This window comes from Pteropus vampyrus, unplaced genomic scaffold (assembly GCF_000151845.1).
Source record: "Pteropus vampyrus isolate Shadow unplaced genomic scaffold, Pvam_2.0 Scaffold7, whole genome shotgun sequence".
Classification (NCBI taxonomy): domain Eukaryota; kingdom Metazoa; phylum Chordata; class Mammalia; order Chiroptera; family Pteropodidae; genus Pteropus; species Pteropus vampyrus.
The window spans coordinates 8476382-8483598 of record NW_011888788.1 but is presented as its reverse complement, the minus strand read 5'-3'; the positions used below and the strand labels follow the sequence as shown (position 1 = coordinate 8483598).

Below are 7217 nucleotides of genomic sequence, written 5' to 3'. Positions count from 1 at the left end.
ATAATTAGAATTTAATAAGACTTGCTCTCCTTCAGTGAAAAGAAGCAAAGTTAATAAACCTAAAAGTAGGTTTATCTTCTATCTTGTCCCTTAAGCCTGCCATTTTTTATGTCTTCATTGTATTCCAAATGCATTCAGAAATATGAACGTCTACCAACAATATATTTTGGAATATTTCTTGAAATACATTTAATAAGTTACAAACTGTTATGAACACTGAAGATACAGCTATAAGAAAAAAAATCCTCTGATTTCTTGAATAAGAAAACACACTAATAAGAAAATTTTCTTTTTCTTATTTATTTTCACACATTGAAGAGCTGTTTGGGAAATTTGAAAAGGGTATGACATACTAGCTTTTCTGAATCAAGGACCCCTAAATTGCTTCCTTTGGACCTCATTTTTATCAATTGGTGTTTGGTCCCCAGCCAAATCTCACCTTTTGTGGCCCTCAGATATCTGAACTATTAGCACGCCAAGTTTTCCAGCAGCAAAGCCTTACTGAGGAGTTGTTTTGCCAATGATTTTTTTAGGGTGTGCTGTCAAGAGAAAACAATAAGGGAGTGAGAGAAGCAAGATGGAGCAGGAAAAGGGGCTGAGCAACATCGTGGTCTCAGCTAGAGTCTAGCTTCAGTCTGATCCCATAAGAATATCTGGAGTGTGAATTAAATTACAGATTGGTTTCAGCTGGAAGCAAAAGGGTACACTTTAAATTCCCAGCATGATTTAGCCATTGGCCATGACAATCTCTTACCTGGAATAGGTGGAACATGGATACTGGGGGATAAACTCCCAGGCATCTCTAGGTGAGGTGGCTCCCATTAGCTTAGGACAACTGAAGGATGGATACCCAAGTCCAATAAAAGAGTATCTAGGCAGAGCAACAACAGCATCTACCCTGGTATAAAAGTTCTGAGATTTTCAGGGAGGCAAGCAACCAAAGGAGGCAGACTGAAAATCTAAAGGATGAAAATAACGCTTCTATTTGAAATAATCTGAAATTTTTCTCAGTGATGCCCAAGGCTTCTTCCAGCCATATATTCTTTAATACCTAGCCTGGCTCCATTTATTCCCCAATCTCAATAAATCCAGAGCACTATTATTCAGTGAGTAGTAGAGAAAGTCTTTCCAGAACTGTCAAGCTAGACCCAACATTAGAGATCTTCTGGTCCAACAGCTTTCAGACATTTGTATCTAAGAGCTGTCATTTACCAGGAATCTTGTGAAAATCCAATGTGTAGATCTAATGAAAGGAGACTCCTGCTGGTTGGAGGATGGAAGATGGATGCCAATTCCTCGTAGATTTTGGTGGCTCCCATTGGGCTGCAAAAGATGCATTTTCCCTCCAACTATTATCATATGTCTTAGGTCGGACTCCCCATGTATAGAGCCGCCTGTTGGGGTTCTTGCAAGCGATGTATTGATGTATTGGCTTCAGGGAAAACCTATAAGAGAGAAAGAAAAGCAGAATATGGCTGGAAAGAAGTTAGGCAAGGATGTGGGCTGAGATAAAACAAACAAAAACAGTGATCTAGTCAAACTTTACCCTGTGTATTTGTGTCCCTGAGAGGTCAAGAAATTTGCTCTTGGCCTTGCAGCTTCCTAGTGATGGATCAGGACTTGAAGGCAGATGGGCTCATGCTTATTTCAAGGCTATTCTCATGATGCTTGTTTCAGGATAGGTTTCCTAAAAGCTGATCCTGAAAAGTGTTATTATTTTGCAAGTGTTTTATTGAGAAGGTGATCTCAGAAGAAACCTTCAAGGAAGTGAGGGAAACGGAACAAAGGAATAAGGTGAGCAAGGAAATGATGTATTCTGGTGTCTGGGTTAAGGCTGATCCCATCAAGAAGCTTGAATGGTACCATAGTTATGTCTTAAATTGAGACAAGGGACCAAGATCTTATACCCCAGTATTAATCAGTCATTGTTTGGGGCTGTAGGGAAGATACAGCTTCCCAGGTATTTTTTGAAGAGGCAGTGCCAGTTGGCCAAGGGCAGTGCTGTGGATAGGAAGCAGCTGAGAGTCATTAACTTTAACATTCACAACAGCTGGTGGAGGGTCTAAACAGAGGTGTACAGGGCAGGCACCGATAGCTTTTACTACAATACCTCATGGGCTCCCTTGTAGTTTCAGTCACTTAATGTGAATATCAACACAATACAAGCCCGAACTCAGAGCGGTATCTAAGGAACTGCTTGAAAAGGCACAATCACAGCTACCGCCCACAGTTTCCATTTGGTCTTCTGTTTTTTTTTCCCCCCATAGTGTGAATTTTATCAAAGATTTTTTTTAAAAATATGCTTCCATTTAAGTTCTCTCTGAAGAAGCCAACTTTTGATTCCAAAAGGAAGTTGCCAAAAATATAGATAAACCTCTATGTTCGTTGAGGAGATTCACAGCTTCTGTTAAGGCTGTTCCTTTCCAGTCTCAGTGGTGAATCTGTGCAGAGAGAGTGCCCTGCCCAGCAGACCCCTGCCCTCCACACCCCCATTCCTCTTCATCCAGCTTGCAGTCACACCCACAGGATGTTTCTGGGTGTGTTACTATGGCTACCCAATTCTGGATAGTCTCTGTGGGTTTTAAATAGGCATACAATTAGTTGTTTTGTTACATTTTGATATTTTGTTGTTTTCCTCCCTTGAGTCTTTATTTTGGGTGGGTGGGGGGGCTCTTATCACCATGAAATTCAATTGAACTTTTTAAAATGAGGTTTTGAAGGCCTTTTTGTGTTGCTCTTGGTTTTAAGAGGAGAGAAGATATTAGTGAAAGGTATCTTTATGCAAAGATGTCAACCAGGGACCTAGAACTGGAAATGTCCCTAAAGATCTAAATCATGTGTTTTCAAACTGTTTCCTGAGGAGCCCTTGCATTCCTCAGAGTTGGTTTTCAGAGCCATGGGGAAAGATAGAACACTGGACACAATCACATACCATCATAGAAATCAAAGTAGTTGCATTTTTTATCAGTTTTACATACTATTTTGTATTCCATAAAAGTATTTGAGTGGCTAGTTAAATTTTTTAAAAAGGTTTGAAAGCCTTTTTAAAGGGATTTAGTCTGGAATAGACGCCGAGAGTCACAATCCATTTTTCCTCAGCACTTATTTCTATGCACATCATTTGCATGTCTTTGCCTAATGATTTTCTTTGCTTGCAGGAGCCTGCTCACCACACAGGCTGGCTGGATATGCCAGGCAAGTAACACCTCCTAGGAGCAGCCCTCAGCCACAGATAATAGTAGTGAGTGTATAAATGTCTCAGCTCCCTCACCTCTCAGGTGGAACATCTCTGAAGCAGGTGGTCTACCCTGCCTCCCAGGCTTCCCCTGGGGGATTAAGCCCAGGTGCCCACAAAGGTAACCAGTTTGATACTACACCCCCTATTTGCTGTTCTCCCCTCCCACCCCGCCCGTGTCTCACTTCCCTACCAATGTTTCCTGGGCTCCCTTCCTCGATAAACTACTTGCTCTTGGACCCTTATCTCAGGGTCAGCTTGTGGGGCAACACAATCAGCTTCTGGGGCAGCCCAAACATAGCCCAGTTCTGTTCAATTCACACATCAACACAAGGCGTTCAAAGGAAAAATTGTTATACTTTTTCCCTGTAACTTTTACATTCTTCTTTTTCTTTAAAGATAACATTGAACTGATTTATTTTAAATGATTGAATTATGAAGGAATGACTTCTTACTGAGGACATAGGCAATTTTAGTCAATGTACTAAAATCAGCAAGCCAATGACAGGAAAACCTCCATGTGACCAGTGAGTAAATTCTATGATCCTCAATTCATTCTTTTCTTACAGACCAGTGGTCCTCAATAATATGTATTGTTGGTTACACGTCAAGTGGTTACATGAAAATTAACAATGCATATAAATTATATCAAAAAATCATATCAAAAATATGGCTTAATGTAGAGTTCAAGTACTATGACTGTACTTTTCTTTATCAAATATATGACATTTAGTCAATATTATTTAGTTTATCTCTAGTTATGTAAATTGGGAGATTATATGAATTTTCTACTTTTCTGAATAAAGAGATAAAGGAATAGAATGGAGCTAAATTTCTTTCCCAAACATTCTGCTTTTATATATTAAAATTTTACTTTTTTTTCAATAATAAATTCTCATGGCTTCAGTACTGTTTACCTCTTTTATAATCTTATGTGGAATTGTGAGGCCTCTACAATGATGCAGGTTTCTTCCCAGTCAGATCTTCTCCTGGCATTAACTTCCAATCTTTGAAATGCATAGAAGAGAGAGGCTAAGGGCACAAGAGGAGAAACAGCAAGACCAAGGTGACTCACCTCTTTGGAATGTATAAAAACATCCCCTCCTAGGACCTTACAAAAGTCGATCCTTTTAATGGGGATAGCAAAGCTGTAGTTGCTGCCTCTGTTTCTTCTCATGAATTAAAAAGTTGATTCTTGGAGAATTTGCTAGATTTTTTCACTGATGGCCCCAATTAATGGTGTTCCTATATCCATTCTCACTCCCCTATGACTTTGTAATACTCACCCTCTCTGACTCTGGGTTTTACTAGTCATTTGCTTTGGCCAAAAAAATTTACCAGAAGTGATTTTGTGTAGTTTAGAGACTAGGCCTCAAGAGCCATTTGTTCTATCTATTGGAACTCTGCCTCGGCGATGAGAACAAGCTGGGGCTAGCCTTGAAGACCATGTAGAAGAGAACCAAGGTGCTCCACACCACACCCAACCAGCTGCCTGAAACAGAGCTGACTAGACAGGACCAGAGGACAAATGAAGAATCATGCAAGAGCCTAAAGGAGCCTATCCGAGACCTGAAGAATCTCTCAGCTAATCCCAGTGCAAGCTGTCAACCTACATAATCACGAGCTAAATGAATAGTATTTGTCTTAAGACACTGAGTTATGGGATCATTTGTTACGCAACAATAGCTAACTAGTACTACGTCCTTACTCTGAAAAAAAAACTTAAGACAACGTTTATAACAGTCATTGAGTTTAAAGTACCTACAGGACCAAGTCAAAGCACCTTACCTTTGCACAGAAGGAATTTCCAGTTCAGCTTCTACTTACCTTTCCAGTCTCATGCTCACCTCATAAAACCACTGTATACAAGCAATGAACATGCCCCAATGAAGTTATCTCCATTCTTTGAAAAAGTCCCCCTGCCTTTCCTTGTGAAATAATAACGGCACAGTAACAACATTTAAAGTGTATTATGTACAAGGTACTGTTTTAAGGATTTTACAATGATTATTTCATTTAATTTTTACCACACTTCTACAAGAAAAGTGCTATCATTATTCCCAGTTTATATATGAGAAAACTGAAGCATAAAGAATTTAAGTAATTTGTTCAAGGTAATACAGAGGTCAAGGGCTTTTTTAACCATTGTCCTCTCCTATTCTGTGCCTGGTACTCTCATTTCAAGACCTAGCTTCCCCAACAGAGTCACCCTTATGTAGCGCTCTTTGTGTTCCAGGAAGCATTCAAAGAACTTTGCATACACTGAGTATTTAATCCGCTCAACAGTCTGTAGCTATTATTGTCCACCATTTTCCCTATTTTACAGAGGAAGAAACTGAGGCACACACAAGAGGTCAAGTTACTTGCTCAGTGTCACACAGTATGTAAGTGATAGAATCTGGATTCAAGCAGAGCCCAGCTAGCTCCAAAATTCAGGCTCTGTACTATCACACACTATTGTCTCTCATGTCTCTTGCTCACATCAGAGACAGCTGTCTGTTCCATCTCCAGGGATTCTTACCTTCTATTGTTTTCTCACACTTTCTTATACAGATGACTGTTCTAGCTTTTGTGGTTTTTTTTTTTTCCAAAATTTAACTTTCTGACTGTCCATCTTCTTATGAAAGAATTTACAAAATTAGGGATTGTATTTGGATTCATAAAAAAACATAGGATTCCCTTTGGGAGGAGAATCTTTCCATCAGTCTTGTCTAATGCGAAACCATAGATTGCATATCCGCACATTTAAGGATAAGGAGCTTATAGTGAACACTGGAGCTGTGCTGCATAGGTGCCCTAACTGAGCTGGTGCACCCAGTCCCAGGTACCAGAGTGTTAGATGCTATCAGTTTACAGCTTCCTGCTTCTCCAGAGGATTGGACTTTATTGGATGAACAGTCTAGGAGGTTTCACCAACCAATGACTGAGTAATATGGAGATTCAAAATACTTACCCCTGCCTCAAGCAGGAAAAACTGCAGTGAGATTTATACTCTAGAGCTCTAAGTGGAATATAGCTGCAGCTAGTTTCCAGCTGAATCCACATCTTTTCTTGGCTCTTTCCCCTTTCTCATCCTGCTCTCCTCACTGCTTTGCAGGTTTTTCTTAGAGTCTTTGTTCAATAGATGCAAGAGAATCCTTAACTCGGGCTCTGCTTCTAAGGAATCCAACCTACAATAAGAGATTTTCAAAGATGGGAAGCAATTTCATTGTGGATAAAAGTAGTGTTTATTCAAGGAAAGTGCTATAAATTTTTTCTTATGATGATATGTTTTTTTCTGATATCTGAGGCTGGAAAAAAATATATTTCTGAGCAAAATTAAGCCTGTATCTGCTCTTATATAAGATAGGGCAACATTAGCTGCTGTAACAAACAGATTTCAAAATGCAATGGGTTAAATAAGGTAGCAGTTTATTTCTCTTTTATGTGTCAGTTGGGTTCCAGGTTATTGGGCTACTCAATTGGGCCACACAATCGTAAGACTTGAGCATCATCTCATATTGTTCCATTATGCCCTACTTAAAGTGGTGTTCTTTTCTGCATGTTGAAAGCTATGGTACAGAAGCTGGTTTGCAGTAGCATGTGAAGGAAACACATCAGCCCATTTAAAGTGTATGTTCAGTAGTGATGTCACTTTTGTTCACATTGCTCTGGTGAGAACCAAGTCACCACACCCAGCTACAAGTGAGGGTAGATGCTGCAGTGTATCTGGTCAACCTAGTAGCATTCTATTACTGCAGAAGGAAAAATAAAAAGAAGGGAATGGATTTTGATGAAGAGTCAGCAATTCCTGCCATAATCCTTATTATTAGTTTTGCATTGGCTCACTATCTTTTCTAACATTCAATATAAAGTAAAATGAGGACACATGAGGTAACAACTTTTTAAATTAACTGCAGTCTGTCTTTTGTGACTTCAAAGCTTGAAAAACCTGATTTAGAAAATATCTTATCTCCTTAAATGTGTCTATTGTAGGAAATAG

The 7217-nt window shown here is 39.4% G+C and overlaps 1 long non-coding RNA gene across 2 annotated transcripts; it reads right to left on the bottom strand.

Annotated features, from left to right (window-relative positions):
- Positions 1–284: 284 nt before the first annotated feature.
- On the bottom strand, positions 285–6394 carry LOC111745992. Of its 2 annotated transcripts, XR_002782873.1 has the most exons (4): positions 6189–6394; positions 4153–4267; positions 1213–1445; positions 285–539 (listed from the first exon to the last, which is right to left on the bottom strand). It is a non-coding gene; the product is annotated as an uncharacterized LOC111745992 (long non-coding RNA). The 2 variants fall into 2 exon arrangements; XR_002782871.1 differs by having other exon boundaries at positions 285–1445.
- Between the last annotated feature and the right edge of the window lie 823 nt (positions 6395–7217).